The sequence below is a fragment of the Camelus ferus genome, chromosome X (assembly GCF_009834535.1).
Source record: "Camelus ferus isolate YT-003-E chromosome X, BCGSAC_Cfer_1.0, whole genome shotgun sequence".
Lineage (NCBI taxonomy): Eukaryota > Metazoa > Chordata > Mammalia > Artiodactyla > Camelidae > Camelus > Camelus ferus.
This window is the reverse complement of record NC_045732.1, coordinates 11,608,003-11,629,626: the sequence shown is the minus strand read 5'-3', so window position 1 is coordinate 11,629,626 and position 21,624 is coordinate 11,608,003. Positions and strand designations below refer to the sequence as shown.

Sequence of the window (21,624 nt, the reverse complement as noted above, 5' to 3'; positions counted from 1 at the left end):
GGCATATGTATAGGACTGTATACAAAATAGAATTTAAAAATATTGAAATCTTACAGATATAGTCCTGTGTCTTCTATATGGAAGCTGAATATGGAAGAACTAAATATGTAAATTGTGATTGAAAATCTGTCGCGTGATGCTGTCCTATGCTTGTCCGGGTCACGAGCAGCACTCTGGAAAAAGGAGACAAGGGAGTGAGCTCATGGTAGGTGCTGCTGGGAAATGATGTGTTTAATTCTACCGTCTTCTGCAGCGGGGGCTGCCACGCTTTTTCTGTAAAGAGCCTGGTGGCAAGTCTTCTAGGCTTCCCAGCATAGGAGGGCAGACGCTGGCTGCCACGCAGGTGCCTGTGCAGCCACTTACAGGGTAGCTATGAGTACGTGTGGAAGCTGCTTCTAGGTACAGCTGGTCCTGCACTCCCTCTGAGAGGAAGCGTTTGCAAAATGAGTAGGGTTTTTTTCCCAGCCACTTTTCTGCAGCTCAAATCCTTCTATACGTCAAGGGAACGTCCTTCTTGGAGACAGCAAGGCTGTAACCCACAGACGGCTGGGGCATTTGATTGCAGGAACACATGTCGATACTGTTCCGGGGGCGTGAGAGGCGTCGGTCGTGAGAACAGGTATCAGGGTGGCGGTTACACGCTGCCGGAGGCAGCAGCCCTGGGTCCCTCACGACACGGGTGCCCGGGAGTCTGCTGTGAAGCCCATGTGTTTATCTGTTGGCTTGTGTTTGGGACGCCGGAGAGCACGGCGGGGCTGCGCCCCGCGTTAGGGACCTGTCTGTCCAGCTGTGTGAGCTGAATTGCACAAAGGGACTTCGAAGCATGAACCACTGTTAAAAATAATCTTGTGTCTCTGTTCTGTCTCTCTGCAATTGTCTAATTTTCTCACTCATTTTTGTCTTTAACCAAAGAGGTAGGGCTGCCTCCCCCAGGAGCTCTGAGCAGTACATAAGCTCACACGAGCACACTTTTGTTTTTCTCGGTCCCTGAGGTATGAAAGGAGATTTCCCAGAGGAGAGAAGACTTAAGTTTGGAGACTCAGACGGTCAAAGGGTTTCAGCCAAGGCAGCGGCACAAGTGAAGTCATGCACTTGGAGGAAAGGAGGCTTCATGTCCTTGAGTGAGAGTCACGGAGACATCCTGAGATGGGAGAGACGTGAACCCTGGGGGCAGGTTTGAGCGCGCGGGTCCTGGCGGCCAGCAAGCTCTCGGTGAGAACTTTCTGAATCCATCGACGAATTACCGGTCGGTCCGCCAACGCAGGACTAGGTAAGGCACGGGAACCTAATCTCACAGGGGAACATGGAATTGCATGAGTGATTCAAGCAGGGAAATGCCTACGTGTATTTTTTGGTGGCGTCATTTTGGTGGCATGAACTGGCTTCTGGAAGCTTGTGTAGTCGCCTTGGTGGGAAGTAGAAAGGTCTGCATTGTGGCACCGCTTGGGAGACAGAGAGGACGGAGTGACTGGAAAAGGCTCTAGGACGGTATTGACTTCCTAGCGATGCTATGATGAGGCACCACACATGGGGTGGCTTAAAACAACAGGAAGGTATTAAACCATCATTCTGGACGTGAGACGCCCCAAATCAGGGAATGCTCCCTTTGAAACCTGTAGGAGAAGGAGTCTCTGTTGCCTCTTGTTCCCTGGCTTGTGACCGCATCCTTGACACAGGAAAAATGGACGTGGGGCGTGAGGAGGGCCACGTCCCAGGTCTTGGTTGAGACCATGGGACGCTGCCCGCCACACATGGGTCCTTGGCTTCGCGCAGGAAAGAATTCAAGAACGAGCCACAGTTGAGTGAAGACAGATTTATTCGAAGAGATACACACCGCATAGCGTGTAGGCTGTTCTAGAAGGCAGGGCAAAGGAGATGAGGTGTGGCGGCTGGGGGCTCAGGTTAAAGTAAAAGTAGGTACACACTCATAGACGGAGTGCGGGCCGTCTCCGAAGGCGAGGGAGCTGGAGAGAGGCGGCCGCGAGGCTGGGTGTTGCCGGTTTTTATGGGCTCGGTAGCTTCACAGGCCAACAGGTGGGAGGACCATTCCGACTTCCCCAGGGAAGGCGCTGGGGCTCCCGGGAATTGGGCCACCATGCCCTCTTTGAGCTTTATGGTCAGCCTCGAAGCTGTCGTGGCACCGGTGGGAGTGTCATTTACCACGTTAATATATTACAGTGAGTGCGTAATGAAGGTCAAGGTCGACTGGGGGTCAACTCTCCCGCGGTCTTAATCAGCAAAGCCAACCAGGAGTTGGCTTTTGCGCCATTTTGCTGTGAACTGCTGTCATTCCTTGAATGGCTGTGCCGTGCCCCCTTCCCTCCTGTCTCACCCTCACACGGCCGTCTTCCCTGTGTGTCTGTGTCCTAACCTCCTCTTATAAGGACACCAGTGATGCTGGATCAGGGACCCACTCTACTCCAGGGGGCCCTCATCTTAGCTAATTACATCTGCAATGACCTCACTTCCAAACGAGGTCACATGCTTAAGTCCTGAGGGCTGGGATTTCAACATACATGCATTTTTTTTTATTTTTGTCTGGAGGGAGGCACCGTTCCATGCCTAACCCAGTAGCGGGGAGGGAGGTACCATCCACACATCTTGGTAAATAATGCAGCACGAAACGGAGCCAATTTCAAGAAATCACAAACGGCGCCTGAAGTCTCTACGTTGGGTGTAGATGTCTTTGACCTTTTGTTAATCTTTTCTTTTTTAATTTAGGGTTTATTGGGGGGGGGTGAGGGAAGGTAGTTAGGCTTATTCATATTTTATTTATCTTGAGAGGAGGTCCTGGGGATTGAAGCCAGGACCTCGTGTGTGCGTGCTAAGCATGTGCTCTACCCCTTGAGCCGTCTCCTCTCCTCCCAGGTGTACTTGACCTTAATTGACATGCAGAACATCAGCAGAACCTTAGGTGTTGAACCCACTGGGTTTATCATGCCTGACAATTATTTAGGAATGATTTGACAACAGAGAGTTGGACTTGGGACAACTCGAGAGCCCTATGAGATCCGGTCCCTATGGTGGTCACATCTCTTCCATCAGTCAAGTTGTTAACTGTGCCGAGCAGCCGTAGGGAGAGAATGTAACGCTGCTTCGTGTGCTGGTGTGGAAACATCTCCAGGATACACGGGCAGGTGACAGAAAGCAATGCACGTGATGATGCTGTAACGTCTATTACCCTACGTGGAAAATGTATGTGAAATGACAAGGTATATTTGCACAGTGTCTGGGGTTGAAAGTCCAAGATTCTGAAAACTCTAAGGGGATTTTGGGAGGAACGCTGAATTCCGTTTTTGCACCTAGGGATTCGCTACCATCTTACAGTGTGCATTATCTGTATATTAACAATTGGTTTGAATACACGTACGGGCGCCGTCTTCATTTTCGTGGATATCCCGTGGTGTCACTGCTCTGGGTCTGTGTGTGTGGATCATGTCGTGCTGTTTTGTAGAAAGAAGGTGAGATGGGGTCGTTCAGGAGGGAGGTGGGTGGAAAGCAGTTTCGTCACCCCGGTGTGCCCCCATAGTGGTGGTCTGCGTCTAACCCTCCAGCACCGCGATGTCCCTTAGGGGAGAAAGCAGACAGGTGTGCTCTTGGAATCAGCATTCATCATGCAAAGGAATGCTAGGTAAAGAGGGGAGGTAAAGACCCAAAAGCGTGAGTGGATAAGGAAGGATGCTGGAAAAGAATGTCGTGGGGGCAGGTGACAACTTTTAAGCAGCAATGGGTCTCTTCTGCCTCCAAGATTTAACGATGCAAGCAAGTCGCTCTGGATTTGCAAGAGGGAGTGACAATTACCGGGCCCTGCTGGGAAGCGGGGATCCCCAGTTTTCCAATTTTACAGCACACTGGTTTGCAGCCGGGACAGTGTGTGTAACCCTGGGCTTTAAAGGAATCATTTACTTCTGAGGTTCTCTTGGCGCCGGTCCTCGGCTGGATAGAGTCGGCGTGGTCACGCCCGGCACTGCCATCAACTCCCTCTGGAAAGTGTGTCATATTACGTGCAATTCAGAGAGATGTCTGCCAGCCTCCTGAGGAGGTGCTCCGTGAGAGCATGAAGGAATTCTGCTGCTGCCAAAGAAGATCTTGAGAACTCTGTGCCTGGGCAGTCATGACGCTGACAACCGCGGGTGAAGCAGTCCAGACGGAGCTGAGTGAGTGGGCGCTGCGCTCGACTCTGATTCCGCAAAGCGCCTGAGGTTTACAGACACTGTCACCGTTAGCGCTGGTTTTGCAGCGTCAGAGACGGACTTTTGCAAATTGATCGTTTCTCCTTGCGGTTTTAATTTAAATGCCTGCTTAAAATACAGAGTCTTCAGTAATGCGAAAGGAAGGCATATGGAAGTTTGATACCATGTTTGCGAGAACACAGCGCAATTTCCCTCTCGTGGTATAGCTGCGACTTACAGTGTCACCTGAAGTTGGAACGGTACACAAGATAGAAACTAGATTTTTCCCAAACCACGGCTGTCACCTGATTGGGAAGGCACGGGGTGAGAGGAGGTTGCAGATGGAAACAGGCAGTGTGCGTTTCCAGTATACACTGAATTTCAGGAGACACAGACCCATGGGGTTTCACTGGAATTTAAACAAGCACTCCTTGACCCCAGGGAGGAATTCAAAACACACGTTGCATAAATCACCAGATAGATCTTTTTAGCCTTTCCTATTATGATCTTGCTTATAAATGATCATTCCCACCCGTTTTTACCATATCTGTTGCTCTCAGGAGGTAAACCTCAAAATTACCACAAACACAAAACGAACCCACTATCCAGAATGAACAAGTGTTGGAAGCAGTGTTGCTTTGCTCTTCTTGTTAATGTATAAGACGTAGTAGACACTGGAGAGTATTCCTGTGTCCTCAGCCCAGGTCTTTTGACCTTGTACTTCAAGGCAAACACTCCGATGAGGCTGGTGTTCACTGCCTGTCTCTGACTGCATTATCATCATCATCATCATCATCATCTCCTTCTCCTTCTTCTCCTTCTTCTCCTTCTTCTCCTTCTCCTTCTTCTCCTTCTTCTCCTCCTTCTCCTCCTTCTCCTCCTTCTCCTCCTTCTCCTCCTTCTCCTCCTTCTCCTCCTTCTCCTCCTTCTCCTCCTTCTCCTCCTTCTCCTCCTTCTCCTCCTCCTTCTTCTTCTTCTTCTTCTTCTTCTTCTTCTTCTTCTTCTTCTTCTTCTTCTTCTCTTCTTCTTCTTCTTCTTCTTCTTCTTTCTTCTTCTCTTCTCTTCTTCTTCTTCTTCTTCTTCTTCTTCTTCTTCTCTTCTTCTTCTTCTCTCCTCCTTCTCCTCCTTCTCCTTCTTCCTCTTCCTCTTCTCCTCCTCCTCCTCCTCCTTTTAATTGAAGTGCAGTCAATTACAACAGTGTTCATCTCTGGTGCACAGCACCACGTCCCAGTCATGCATATACAGACAAATACTCATTTTCATATTCTTTTTCATTAAACGTTATTACAAGGTACTGAACATAGTTCCCTGTGCTACATAGAAGAAGCTTGTTTTTTATTTCTTTAAAAATGACTTTATTATTTTAGTGGTCAAATTTATATCCGTTTGCTTGTGGTACCAAACCCTCTAGAAGCATTTGTTTACTTAGCAGGGGTTTCTCACCATCTAACCATGTTGATGGATGTTGTTAGAGGGCCCAGGTGTAAGATCATTCATTATGTCTAATTTTGTCCAAACCCAAATGGACACGCATGCATCTGTCCTCTAAAGGGGAGGAATATTGCAAGAGATGCTTATGGTGGAGTGGTGCTGTGAGTTGAATTGTGTCACCCCCCCCAAACAAACAAACAAACAAAAGGTATGAATGTCCTAACTCCTAGGACTAGTGGATGCAACTTTATTTGGCAACATGGTCTTTGAAGTTGTAAAAAAAGTTAACCTGAGGCCATTATGTCATGGAAACGACAGGCCAGCCAAGAAACGAGCACCACTCGGAGGGCTGGAGTGCTCAGATGTGTTACGCCGGCGGGCTCAGAGGGGCTTCTGCTCCGAAGCTCTGAGCACCTCCAAGACGTGCGCATGAGGTTTTATAGGGTAAAGTACAAGCTTGGGGTGTTCGGCCAATAGGCATGGAACAGCTTTAGCAGCATCATTATCACAAAAGTGGAGGCAGGGAGGCAGCAAACCAACATTCCAAAGCCAGATATGTCTCTTTGAAAATCCAGCTGGCTAGCAAAAAACATAAACAGCAAACCAACACTAATTACCTTAGATTAACAACTTGGTCCAGCAGAACTCAGATCAGTATTCTGATACTTAGACCTGTGAGTTATCTTGTTAGCCCAGCCTGGCTTTTCCTTCACAATTAAAGTTGATGCTCACCCAAGGTGACTTATAAAAAAAAAAAAGGGAATTTTGGACATAATGACCAATTTTGGACAAAAATGTCATTAGGGCTTACATAAATTTTAAGGGGAAGTCACTGTGTATTCTCTCACTGGAAGAGTTTTTGGAATGTGCCCAAATCAAATGAAATCTTAAAAAAAAAAAAAAAGGAAAAGATGCTAATGAGTTGATGATGAAGACTTGGAGTCACATTCCTAAGTAGTTCCCCACCTCTGCCAGTTCCCGTTACAATTAAATTTTAATGTGTTCACAAGACTTCCTCTAATCAGAACACAGAAGACTTTTCTTGGTCGGTCACGTGAAAAAAAAGTTGGCATCGTCCCCCAAAAGGTGGCGAAAGGTGTGAAGGCCAAGAGATTGTTCACAATGAAGTTATTGTCACCTTCCCTGCCCCTGCATGACTCAGACCCACTCCGTGCTCAGTTGGACGTTTTAATCTTTAAAGTGGAGAGGAAAAATAGAACGTTTTTAAAAGCAAATCTTCAGGTGGGCAAGCTTAGCGTGTTTGCCTGAAAACGCATTCATTTTTGCTCCAGCAGACAATCTGCAGTGGGAAATCATTTCCATCTCAGCCAGGAGATTGGAAAATAAAACTGTGAATGAAAGCTCCTCGCTCGGCGTTCTGGAGGTGGGCTGCGTCCAGGGTGGGGAACGGGACGGTTTCTCAGCAGCCTTTGTAACCCTGCCCGCATTTGCATGGGCCGTGTTGGGGTGTTCTGCCAGGTAGGTCTCCAGCTCAAGTCTGAGTCAGGATGGCTCTTTGGGCCCAGTTAAATTTTTGTTTGTGAATGGGAGGCAAATATCTTTTCTAGGGGTTCCCAAATGACTCAAAGGTCTTCTAATAAATACGGTAATTGGTTGATTTCAACCTGAAAGGAGTTGATGTTCAGCTGAGAGTGTCCTGGCGTCACGGGGGTGGGTTATCGGAATGGAACCATTAGTTCTGTTTGTACCTATGCTATAAAGTGTAATTCGATTCTGTCATTCCTTTCGTAAAGGCATCCATTGGAGCGTGTGTCAGTGGCATACTGACTTTCCCTGCGGTGGGGAGGAAAAATTTGCTGTAGGAAAAAAAAAAAAGATTTAACTTCCTCTAGCAATCCCTTCCCTTTGTTTTCTTAAAAATATCCACCTTATTAACGGTTTGAAGTACATCAAGAAACATACACCATAGTCAAGATGTCTGTAAGCCTGTAGCAGCACCCTGGGATCGACAGAAACAGCTTTGGGGTTTTTTGCCAGCAACGTTCTTTGAACTGACATACGTTTACATAGGGAACATGAAACGGGCCATCTGCAGAAACTGCCAGAAGCTCAGCGTGCAATGAAGACCCAATTTAGGGAAGAAGAAGAAGAAGGGACTTGTCTGACTCTCTAGGCTCATTGCCTTTACAGGGTCAGGTTGCTTGGTTGTAAAAAGCAGACAAATTATAGGAGTGTGATGTAGACATTTTCACAGCTACGGTAATGGTTTTCGTTGCTCTTCTGAATTCACTGAGGACTTAGATGGTCAGGGTGAGTGAAGGTGTCTCGTGAGCAACGTCTCGTCAACCCACTGCCCAACGAGCCTGCTGTCCAAGCTCAGCTGTGGCTAGACGGCGAGGCAGCAGGAAGCTTCCCATGTGAGTCCTGATTCCAGGAGCACATCATCTTGATGTCAGGCAAGAAGAAGACGCACTCTCTCTCTCTCTCTCTCTCTTTTTTAAAAAATTGGGATACGCTAGACACATGTAAATTGCGAGTTTGAGACGGATGGCTTCTTACTTTGGTGCACGTGTATCCTGCAGTGTATTAGCACTGTCGAATTAGCTTAACACCCCGATCGCATCACAGAATGAGCACTTCTTTTTTGGTGATGAGAACAGGGAAGATGTACTCTGAAGTGTCTACTACGGTGTTGCTGACTGTAATCATGGTCAGATCTCCAGAACGTATTTTTGTACTAACTGTTGTTTTGACGCTGATGAACTTGCCGGTGCTTTCTGGCGCTACCAAGCGTAACCCGCACTGTGACTAGTACACAGGGTAATGGATTCTGTGGACTGAACGTGGCTTAGGAAAAAGTGGGATGGCTCAGGCGGTGATCAGAGGTTACCTGATAAGTCTGGAAAGGTTGTGCCAACAGCTGGAGGCCAGTTAGCCAAGGGCTAGTGGGCGCCTGCTTCTTGTATTTTCATAGCTTGGTAGCTCATTTCCTTTGAGCCCTGAATAATATTCCATGTCCTGGATGTACCTGAGGTCACCGATCCATTGACCTACTGCAGGACATCTTGGTTGCTCCCAAATTTTGGCCGTGATAAATAAATCTGCTGTAAACATCTCTGTGCAGAGCATATAACGTTGCAATTTTTGACACCTTCTATCCAGTGTATTAATTGAGTTGTCATTTCTTATCCTGTCGTACACTAAATCCATACAGGGAATTTTTCTTCTCATTTTTCTAATTAAAAAAAAAAAAGAAATGGATGATAAATGGAGGCGACCAAAGTTAGCATCAGAAAATACCTTGAGGACAGGCATTTAAATGATGTTTTCATATCCACAGTGCCTAGCACCATGTATGACAGATTTTAGGTGTTTAACGTATAGATGTGAAAATATTATTTGGCTAAATGATACATGAATTGAAAAGCATTAAAAAAAAGTCCACACATTTATAAAGAAGGATGTAATATCACAAAGAATCTATCCGACCTTTGCTTTAAATAGAAAACTTGTTTGTTATGACATGAAAAATGAAATATTCAAGGACAGGTCATTCAAATACATTAGGATATACCCTTGTGCCATTGGCTGTCCATCTTGGGGCTTTACATCATTTGGATTCATTCCTCCTGGTCATCATGGATACTATAATTTTTAATTAGCTCCTTTGTAGAGGTTTATGTATAAATTAGTTGAACTCATGAGAAACCTGCAATGAGTGATTTAATGTTTTTCATTCTCCTCCAGGATGAACAGTCAACTTCATATTTGACCATGGGCTTCACAGACATTCCCACCTTTTTTGAGACCACATAACACATCTCACTGTCACCTTTGTGCCAAAGATCCATTTGGGTTTCCGATCAAAGTTATGGCAAAATTAACAAGGGCTTCTGATTGTCAAGTATGGTGTGGGGTTTTTTTGTATCTAACTCCATCCTAGGAATCAATTAGGAGACTTTGAATTTTTAATCAGTGTGCCACTCTTCCATGTTACACTCCACATTTTGTGTAGACCCAGCTAATAAAAGAGAAATTTCAACATGATAAATAAAACCCATCCAGTTCTTTTAAACAGATGGCCTTGAAGACTTTTTCTTATTTTGTATCTAAAAAACCCCCAAAACAACAACAACAACAACAAAAAACAAACTTCACTGCAGTAATGCCAGGCACATTGACCAAAGCAGGAAGATGCCGTATCTGAATTGACAGGCAACACTGGTCTCCCATCACCACCTTGAGATTGCCTTTGGAAATTGGCTCTTAGCCATGCCAATCCCCTCTCTAGAGAGAGGCTTGACAGAGAGAGGGACCTGGCAGTAAACCTTAAAATTGCAGAGACCTGTCAGACCACGGCTTTCCCCAGCCAACAACATTATATATAAAAAAAAAAAAAAAATGTCAGCAGACTTCTAAAATTAAATGTCAAAATGGCAGTGAAAATGGCTCAGGCACCTCGACCAGACACAATGCATGTAAAAGAAAGAGTCACTGATCACTCAGAGCTTCTGAACCAAAGGGCTCTGTCAATCAAAGACCCTCTTCGAATGGCACTTGAAACGGGAGCCACAGTGTCAACATGTCCAAAGCCATTCTGCTCGCTGCGCGACAGGCCAATAAATCTGGAGACGAGGTGTTGCGGCGAGGAATAGCGACTTTACTTGGAAAGCCAGCAGACCGCAAAGAACGGGGACTCATGTCCTGGAGAACCATCTTCCCCAAGTCCGAATTCAGGCTCCTTTTATACTAAAAAGAGGCGGGGGTGTGGTTGGTTGTTGCAAACTTATTGGTGTCAGAATCCTTTGTGCTTGCAGCTGTCCACAGGTCAGGTCACCATGTTCCTGTAAACCTTCAGCAAAACAAATGTTCTTTCCTATTCTGCAACTTTTTGTCTCTGTATGAATGGAAAAGTGTTACACCCTTAAAGGTCAGAGCCCTGACAATGGGCTCTCCTGTCGATTTCAGGCTAAAGGCAACATTCTTTTACAAAAGGTGCAGAGCCAGCAGGACTCAGCGCAGGGCACAGGGTTAGAGCCAAAGGAACAGATCTCACATGGACTCTGATTTGCTCTCCCTACTCCCACAGCAGTGCACGGGCACCGTTTGTGATAAGCCCCACCCTGCCCGCCTGCATCTCTCTCATTAAAATGGACCCTTGGACAGGGATGTGAGTTTTGCTCTGGGGAGCACCGTGGGATGGGAGACAGTGCATTTTTCACCACTGCCCCGTCTGCACTGGACACCGCTGCACGTGGAGCTTGTCTGAAAGTCCCGCCACCCTCCATGTCTCTCTCCTGCCAGCTCATACCCGTCTTCCAAGATGCACTAAATTTATAAGCTTCCTGGGGAAGTTGCCTGTAAAATTCTCTCCCCCAGAAATGGTTGAATGGCGACCCCGAACTGTGATCCCATTGCGTGCTCAGTCCCTGGCACTGGGGAACTCCTGACTGCACTGCTTTGTGACACAGCTCCCCCCTCGATGCTGAGACGCACACTTCCTGGGATCCCCAGCTCCTCCTCCTTCCCCCACCTCTCAAGAGACTGGAGAAGCATCGCTTTTCTCCTGAGGCCATATGGGTCTATGCAGACTTCCCGGGACAGACTCGCTCAATCAAGATCTTCCTTAGACGCAGGTCATGAACATTTTCATTGTAGAGCTTTGAGTGTGACCCTCACAGAGCTGGCGGCCTCAGAACCTCTCACGTGAGGACACTCTTTTCTTTAACTAATAGCAAAATTGACACGACATGACATTAGCCATCTGAAGGGCAACGCAGTGGCATCTAGTCAGCTCATAATGACATGCAACCATCACCACGTTCTACTCCCAGAATATTGTCATCTGCCTGAAGGGAAACCCTTTACCCATCAAGCAGGCACTCTCTGCTGCTCCTGGCCACCACTCACCTGCTTTCTTTCCCGATGCGTCTGCCTTTTCTGGACATTTCCCATAAAAGGAGCGATATGTCTGTTTTAACGTGGTAATTCTGCGAAGGGCCTGCGGGGCCAAGCTACGGTGCCTGTTCACGCTCTCCGAAGTCACAAGGATGCCAGAGAGCTTGTGACGGATGCAGACAGAAAGAGAGAAACAGCGCGGTAGGATTAATGAACATTGCCTGTGTGCTGAGATCAAAGTCGCTAACCGGTCGTGCATCCTGACTCAGGTCTCCGAGTGTGTCTCCGACCATCTGAAGAGTGTGAGGAACAGCACAGCCTCTCCCATCTGACGCCTACTGTATACCCGAGGCCCCGGGCAGGAGCAGTGAGTCAACCACGTGGATCGTCCCGCTCGATCTTCTTCCATTCTCACCTAGAAGATGTTTGTGTCTTTTTTTTTCTTTTTTCTTTTTTTTTTCCTTTTTCTTTTCCTTTTTTTCTGTAGTGCTGTAACTCTCAGACGTTGATGCCTGCTTCCTTTTGTTGACTCTAAATCAGAAGGACTGAGAAGAGATGTATTTTCTACAGAAGGTGATTGATTTGAAGGCGGGTCGGATGGGCTGTGGTCACACCACTAACGTTCTGTTTCTCAGTGACCCAGTCACGCAGGTGTGTCCTGGGTTCTGTTTGGACTTGCCGGGTGTGCGCTGGGGGAAAGAACTGTGGTATCTCATATGCAAGCTCAGGCCAGAGAACGTGACGCCTGCAGATGTAAACCTTTCTTTAGGGACGGATTATCTGGAATGTGCAAGTTATTCTGTGAAAAGAACAATGATGTTGAGAGTAGTGTGCTTGTCTGCTTTTGATTTTCATTTAATCAAATGCCAAGTGTTTGGGGAGGCAGGAAGGAAAGTAATTTAAGCAAACAGAAAAATCAAATCCAGCTTTGCATAAGCACGCATCCGAGCAGTCCAAAAAAAAAATGGATACGCAAGCATGCATAACAAAAACCTCAGCTCAGTTGTTTATTTACAGTCTGTGAAATTATTCTATCCTATGAATGGTCCCGTTAACACTCAATGTAACCTTTTGGGGGTTTTCCCACTCTCCAGGCATGCAAGGGAAAATAAAATACAGGGAAACAGAAGCGGGTTTTAAATTTCAACGTGCGTGAAGCGCCAGGCCACGTCACAGAGGAAACCACAGTTATGTCTACACCAGAACCCAGGATTTCTCAGCCATGTAAAGTTTTTTTTTTTCAAATCATGGTCCTCTTATCCCATTCATAAATTGCTTCCCTCCGTATCAGTGAGAGGCTAGATGTCTCTCACATCTTTTAAAACCGTAAATGTGCTGAGATTCTGCGTGACAGTGATTCACCCAAGATCTTGAGTTGTAAATCGGGGCATGACTGTTGTTTGCCGAGAGGTTACCTGTTGTACTAGCAATGCCCAAATCACAGGGGCTCCACCCAGCAAGAGTTCATTGTCCACAAACATCACGGTCCACCGTGGGTTGTGGAGTCCCTTCCAGAAGCCCCTGCCGAGTCTGTGCTGGAAAAGGACTTTCCCTGTTCAAAATACGTAGAATTCACGCTGGCCATTGGCATGTTTCCATCAGACAGGAGAGGATGGAGTGACATCCACTGCTCTTGTCCAAGTCCCACGGATGAGAACTAGCCCCAAGGAAGCTGGGAAGGAGATTCCAGTGGGGGAGAAGGAATACGACACGTGGGATCCTGGAAACCAGCAGCCAACGTCCGTCCCAAGTATACCATGGGATTGTCCCCACATCACACAATGATTTTGCTGTATTTTATTTACATCACCCAAACACCAGTTTGCATAGCAAAGAACACCATCGACAAAACAAAAAGCCAACCTACAGACTGGAGGAAGATATTTGCAAATGATGTGACCAATTCTTATCCTTATACATCCAACATATATAAACAGCTCGTACAAGTCAATATTAAAAAAAAAAGCAACCTGATTAAAAAATGGGCAAAAGAACTGAATAGACATTTCTCTGAAGCAAAAGCTTTTAAGTTTAATGAGGTCCCATTTGTTTACATTCTCATAAAATCATGACTTATTGAAAAATGTTTCCCACCACACCACAAAGATTGTTAATTGAAATAGTAACCAAAGCAATTTGACACGAGAAACACAAGAGATACGAAATTGTAAAGTAGGAGGCAAATTTATAATTATGTCTGTCCTTGAACACATGAAAAGAATTTATGACTAGTGTAAAAATTATTTAATTAATAGTAAAAGAACCTAGTAAAATTTCTATCTACAAATGAATCTATTATATATTAATATATTCTACCTTTAAAAAAATATAATATTACATACAAATATCAACTAGGTAGTGTTTAATAACAGAAGGCTCTGATTACAATGCTAAGGAAAAAGATAAAAAATACCAATTATTTCACATATTTCACACATCAAAGAGATATCATGGCACCCACGATGTGATCATTTCCATTTCAGAGCACAAAATGCGTCATAAGCTACCATGAAGGAATGAAACAATGCCATTTGCAATAGCATGGATGGACTTGGACGACATTGTGCTAAGTGAAGTAAGTCAGAAAAAGACAAATACTGTGTGATGTCACTTATATGTGGAATCCAAAAAATACAGCAAACTAGTGAAAATAACAAAAAAAGAAGCAGGCTCATAGATACAGAGAACAAATTAGTGGTGACCAGTGGGGAGAGGCAATTTATGAGTAGGGGGAAAAGAAAGTTATTATGGAATTATATGAAGTCATATGTGGGAAACTTTTGAAAATTATAAAGCATAATAGAAGTTAATGAATCTTTCATTTAATAAATAAAGAAAATAATGATCTATGTGTGTCTTCAGAACCTATGCTGACATTCATAATTTTTCTTCTATTATTAAGCTAGAAAATTGAATTTATACATTTCTGTTTCATGATTAATTGTTCTTTATTTCTAGTATGAACTCCACTTAGTAGGTGTAGTTTTTTTTTAATATCTTGCCGTATTATATTTTCTTATTCTTTAATTAGAGTTGGTCCAATTGGAAAAACAAATTTTTCTACTCATTTCTTTATAGAATTTGGTCAATACTTTGTATCTCGAACTGTATAAAAACAAATTCTTCTCCAGTCCCTGCATCATAGAATAAGCCATATAGCACTGACATGATCGGTCTTTTTAAGGATCAATAGAATTCAACCCTATACCCACAGGGCTTTTCAGGGGTGTTAGGGATTTCCCGCTGACAATTTTGATTTCTTCATGGTGATAACTAAGAAATAACTCTCTTTAAAAGTCAGGTTAGAAATCCGTATGGTCCTATAGCCTCACTTTGTAGAGTAGGATTCTGGAGCATAGCTTTCCTGTTTGTGTGATTTGCACTGCATTTTCTGCATCCAGTGTTGGTAGACGGATTGCTTACTAGTTCTGTTGCTGGAGATTCGGTTCTTGTCTCATCACAGAAAGAATTCAGACATGGGACGCAGAGGTCAAGAAAGTAGAATGAGGATTTATTAAGGGAGGGCTAGGACCCTCTCAAGAGAGAGCGGGCAGACTCAGGTGAGCGGCTGCCCTGAGTTCCTTCGGCAAGTTGGTTACATAGGGTGTAAAAATGAATGGGTGGAATATTCATTGGGGAGGGAAGGGTTTGGGGTCATATTTCCTGATTTCCATCCCAGCTGCACCTTCCCTAAGGGAGGAGAGGATTTTTGTCCTTATTTATTCTGGATTGCAAGTGTCATGGTGTCGGTGCATGATGGGTACTCCTAGCCTGCAAGGCTAATTTTACTTGAAATGAAGGCATAATGAGCAACAGGTTACATCCGGACACTGGAAGTTCCTGCCTCTCCCTGCCTTTCTTTGTCAGCCTCCAAGGACGCCTGTCACCCCAAAATATGTGACCACTTATCAACCCAGAGGTCCTGCTTTTCTCTCTCGGCCCAGGGACCCCTGTTGTTCACAAGATGCGCGGTTTCCCGCATTTGGCCTTGTGCCCCCCTTTCTCTGTTCATACCTAGCTACCTGCCTGCTCCAACACTTTCACGAGGTGAGATCTCCAGTTCTGTGTCCCCTTCACCTTTTTTGTTTTGTTTTCAGAGACAAGATGGGTGAGAAATGACTGCATTCACTCACCGTCACCCCCCACCCATTCATCTTTCTGGAGACTTCCCTTTCTTTGCTCCCTTACACATTACTGTTCCCTGATTTTTCTACCACAGTGACACTTAGACGTCCTTCGGGAAGGGTCCCCTGAATGGAGCTAGACATCTGTCCACTAGCATTTAACACACGTTGGCATTTCCCAACATTCTGGATTTGGCCCAGCTCCCAACATAATGCACATTCTTCTCTGGGCCAGTCTTCATCAGAGCTCCTGGCACCAGCCACTCTAAGGCCCCCATGTACACACATCTCCCCGACACACAGCTGGTTGGTTACTTTTGCTCACAGCCCTCACCCCAATTGCGAGAAACCCTGCAGTCATTTTCACAACCCCTCGGGACAGGCTCCTCTTCCTACAATCCCTGCAAAGGGCACCCACGTTTCTCTCTCAGCCTCCCGTGAAGTGCCCCTCACTCTTTGGAATCATCACTAAGTCAAGCGCTGATAATCTGGTGAGCAGGATGCTGTGTGAGGGCTTTTACTGAAAGAATAAAAAAAACAAAAAGCATTTTTCACATGCTGATTTTCTTTCTTTATGAGACTACCAGCGAGGGAAAATCACAGGCATTCCAGAAGCACAGCGTGTCCAGCTGACCAAGCACTGAAAATCCTGTGCTGTGTCAGCGGAACGCAGGGGCGCGGAGATCAGGGTGGTACTGTCCTCACACGGCATCGCTGCTCGTCACAGAGTCCCTCCTGAGAACGGGGGCTTTGTCAATAAATACTGCCCTCTGCGAAGTGTCCAACTTCATTAGGATTCAGGAAAAGGCTCTGTATCTCATGTTAGCTTCCTTAAGAATAAAGTTTCAAGGAAAGTACAGTTTAAGAGTTTGAATGAGGATACATATAGATATATATTTCAAACTTTATTATTTATATATATAAAAGTGTGTGTAATATATAGTATTGTGCAATACATGTTACATACAGATAATATGTAATAAATGTATAATATACAGTAATATGTAATATATAGCACACATGTAATATATAGAATAAAACATAGTATAATGATATTAATATGTGTTTATACATTATATATAATATTTAACATGTAATACATTAATAGTAATATTGTCACTTATTACTATAACATAATTGATAACACAATCAGTATTATAATTAATAACATAATTAATATAATTATATATTTTATATATAAGTATATATTATATATAATTACATGTTTTATATATAAGTATATATTATATAATTAATTACTATAAATATATATTTAATATATTAATATATTAGTACATAAATAGTATACTAATATAACATATTTAATAACATAAGTAATATATTTAATATATAATTGCTATAAATATGTTTAATATATTAATATGTATTAGTACATATGTAGAATGTACATATATGATTGTTATATATGTAACGTACAAGTCAGAGAAAGACAAATATCACATGATATCACTTATTGTGGAATCTTAAAAAATGATACAAATAAACTTATGTATGGAATGGATATAGACTCACCGACGTAGAGTTCTGACAAATTTATGGCTACCAAAGGAGAGAGGTGGGGAGGGATAAATTAGGAGTTTGGGATTAACAGATACACACTACTATATATAAAACAGATAAACAACAAGGTCCTACTGTACAGCACAGGGAACTATAGTCAATATCTTATAGGAACCTCTAATGGAAAAGAATCTCAACCTATACACTGAAACTAACACAATATTGTAAATCAACTACAGTTAGACTAAAATGACAACAACCTCCTCTTGTTATTAGGAAGACTTTAAAAACGATCCTCAATCAACAAGGTCCTTCAAGAACACAGTAATAATTTGAGAGTGTGGACTGGTGTTATGCCATCCTACAAGTAGTTGCCATTTTTCATATTCTATACTGTCATAATTTGTTTGAAAGAAAAAAAAGAAGACAGAGAAATAATGATGCCTTCTTGACATGTCAGACTCAGTGGGACAGTATCCATGGTGACTTATGAGAACCACTGGGAGGTGACCTGCTCTGGGTTGATACAAAGATGGCATCACGAGACGTTATTCACCCTTCACTGATAGTCCTTCAAGATTACACCTGTTCCAAATATTCATCTTCACCTTCCTTCATTACAAAAGGAAACGTAAAAGTATAAATCCCACAAATAGAGGGCACATCACAACGAGAAAGTTCACGATGGGGCTGTCTCCCCAGGACAACCCAAGACCTAGGTCCCAGTGGGCCAGGAGCTTTTGTCTCACCCCAGACAGTGGTCAGAGATTAAACAGCCAACTATTCCTTAACTCCATTGCAATCAGGTCTCAGAACGATTCCTGCAATCTGTTTCTACCAATCACAAATCCAAACTCAGATCCGCACCATTCTGTGTTTATCTATGAAGCATTGTATCATATATTACCTTACGTACTTCATTCCAAAGCCCATGCATTGTTCTCTCCATCGTTAATTTTTTAAAAAAATCTGTTTAACTTACTTCTTAGATGTTCTTTCAATGGCGTTCCAGATCCTACTAGAAGAAAAACGAAGTGTCACGTATGACCATTTTCACGTGGGAAATAAGACAAACTGATTTTACCGAACCTCCTCCCCCAAGATCCTGGCAAACCCCATAATTCTCGGGACAACCAGTTCCATTAAAATTGAATAAATTTTGAATTGTAGAGCAGCTTGACCATACAGAAAAATTAAGAGGGAAGTTCCAAGTTCCCACAGAGCCGCTCCCCCCCGTCACACAATCTCCTCTGCTAATAGCACCTTGTGTTAAGGCACTGCCTTTGTTACAGTCAAGGACCCAATCTTGATACAATATTATTGACTAAGGATCATAGTTTTCATTAGTATTTGCTCTTGGTTTTGTGCATTCTATGAAATTGGATAACGTAACATAACGTAACGTAACGTACGTAACATAGCATAGCATAGCATAACATGTATCTAGTGTTACTGTATCATACAGACTAGTTTCATTGCCCGAAAAATCCCCTGTGCTCCACCTGTTCATTCCTCCTCTCCCACTCCCTGGCAACCACTGATCTTTTTACTGCCTCCATAGTTTTGCTTTTTCCAGAATGTCATATGCTTGGACTCATGCAGTCTGTAGCCTTTTTAGATGGGCTTTTTTCACTTAGCCATATGCATTTGCCTTTCCTCCCCATCTTTTCACAGCTGATAGCTCGTGTCTTCATACCACTGAGTAATGTCCTGTTGTCAGGATGGACCACTGTGGACATATCCATCACCTGTTGAAGGGCATCCTGGTTGCCAATTCCATTTTAAGGCAGGTAAGACTTTTTTTTTTTTTAACATTATTTATTGGTTTATAATCATTTTACAATGTTGTGTCCAATTCCGGTGTAGAGCACAATTTTTAAATTATACATCAACATATATATATATTCACTGTCACATTCCTTTCTCTGTGAGCTACCATAAGATCTTGTATATATTTCCCTGTGTTGTACAGTATAATCTTGTTTATCTATTCTACAATTTTGAAACCCCAGTATATCTCTTCCCACCCCCCCACCCCCTTGGTAACCACAAGTCTGTATTCTATGTCTATGAGTCTATTTCTGTTCTGTATTTATACTTTGTTTGTTGTTTGTTTTTAGATTCCACATATGAGTGATCTCATATTGTATTTTTCTTTCTCTTTCTGGCTTACTTCACTTAGAATGACGTTCTCCAGGAGCATCCATGTTGCTGCAAATGGCATTATGTTGTCAGTTTTTATGGCTGAGTAGTATTCCATTGTATAAATATACCACATCTTCTTTATCCAGTCATCTGTTGATGGACATTTAGGCTGTTTCCATGTCTTGGCTATTGTAAATAGTGCTGCTGTGAACATTGGGGTGCAGGTGTCATCCTGAAGTAGGGTTCCTTCTGTATATATGCCCAGGAGTGGGATTCCTGGGTCATATGGTAAGTCTATTCCTAGTCTTTTGAGGAATCTCCACACTGTTTTCCACAGTGGCTATACCAAACTGCACTCCCACCAGCAGTGTAGGAGGGTTCCCTTTTCTCCACAGCCTCTCCAGCATTTGTCATTTGTGGATTTTTGAATGACGGGCATTCTGACTGGTGTGAGGTGATACTTCATTGTAGTTTTGATTTGCATTTCTCTGATAATTAGTGATATTGAGCATTTTTTCATGTGCCTGTTGACCACTTGTACAAGTAAGACTTTTAATAGATATACTCCCTGAAGTTTCTGTCCACTTTCTTCTTCCTTCCTTAGTTGCCAAGAAACATTTCAGGCTCATAACTATTCCATCTTTTCCTTTCCTGTTATAAACATAGGAAGCTAACTTGTAGGGATAGGAGTGGAATAATAACAGTGTTCTCAAAAATAGCTAAAAATCACCTTCCCCAAACTGCCCATCCTCCTCCATGTGACTTAAAGAGGACAGGTCATCCCTGCTAGAAATTAATGCAAATTTCAGGTGCTTCTCTCCACCTCAGCTCTGGCTTATGGTTTTTAGAATACTACTCAGCCATGGTAAAGAATGAAATAAAGCCATTGGCAGCAACATGGATGGACCTACAGATGATCATACTAAGTGAAGTAAGCCAGACAAAGACAAATGCCATATGATATTACTGATATACAGAATCTAAAAAATGATACAAATGATTTACAAACTTATTTACAAAACAGAAACAGACTCACAGACATAGAAAACAGACTTACGGTTACAAAATAGGAAAGCGGGGAGGGATAAATTAGGAGTTCGGGATTAGCAGATACACACTATTACATATAAAGTAGATAAACAACAAGGACCTACTGTACAGCACAGGGAACTATATTCCATACCTTGCAATAACCTGTAATGGAAAAGAATCTGGAGAAGTATATATATTAAATATATATGTATGTAATATATACAGAGATGTATAACTGAATCACTTTGCTGTACACCAAAAAATTAACAAAACATTGTAAACCAACTATACTTCAATTTCAAAAAAAGAGGTTGCTTTTAGTTATCCTAAAATGAGTGTTTTATTATTGTGAGTCCACTGAGACTCTGGCCCTCAGTCATTTCTCAATTCACGTCCAGAGCTTGCTGCTTTGCACATGTGAGCAAGAATGATCCAAGAGTGAGAATGACCCTTAACACGTGTCTTTTAAAAAGAAAACATGTTTGGTGTTATTGTTGTCAGTTCATGTTTTAGGGATTGTAACGGGAGCCCTGATTTTTGGGGTGTGTGCCTTTTAAGTAAATTGATTAAGAGGGAAAAAAAACAAGATTGGAATCTGTTGAATGCCTAATTATTAATTCTGCATGTGCAGGGCCATTCTGCAAATGCCTGCTAGGGAAAAAAACAGGCAGGCACTTAACTCCTGTTGCATGGAAGTAGCTTTCTAAATTGCCAATCTTTGGGGATGGAGCAATATGTCGGATGGAGATGGAAATGTTTCTGTATTCTCATGAAGTAATAAATGAGCTGTCATCACTAATAGCCCCAGGAAAGGGTTGGTTTCTCAAGCAGAGTAAGTAAGAATGGAGCAGGCGAGCCTGTCCCTGCTTAATGAAGCTGAGAGATTAAAGACACTCCATCATCACATTTTTACTAGCACACCTGGATTTTCTTTATTAAAAAGGCATTTATCTAATGATCCATTGCAAGCTATTACCAGAAACGCAGAGCGGTGTTATACATGGAAAAGAGGCACCAAAGAGGGAATAGTTCTTCACTGTAATAAAATCTTGATAAGGTATTGATCTTTAAAGGCAAACTGTTGGTTTTGCGTTTCGCACCGGGCTGTCAAGCTTAGTTACAGAGAGAATAATTTAGCCCCATTCCTGGCCCTTGGCGTTAATGACGTTGAGACTTTTATTTCTTTCATCAAGTGAATTTTATACAAAACAGTAGTTCGATGATTGGAATAATGCTGAGAGCAAAGTCCATGTCATTAAAGAGGGGACAGGATGCCAGGGAGAAAATCTCTTACCCAGTTGAGACCTGATTCTACAATATGTCAGCATGTCTGATTGAAA

The 21,624-nt window shown here is 43.2% G+C and overlaps 1 long non-coding RNA gene across 1 annotated transcript; it reads left to right on the top strand.

Annotated features, from left to right (window-relative positions):
• The first annotated feature begins 728 nt into the window (after positions 1–728).
• LOC116662161 lies at positions 729–18,893 on the top strand. The gene is made up of 3 exons (XR_004318149.1): positions 729–1,270; positions 13,946–14,037; positions 18,782–18,893. It is a non-coding gene; the product is annotated as an uncharacterized LOC116662161 (long non-coding RNA).
• Positions 18,894–21,624: the final 2,731 nt, after the last annotated feature.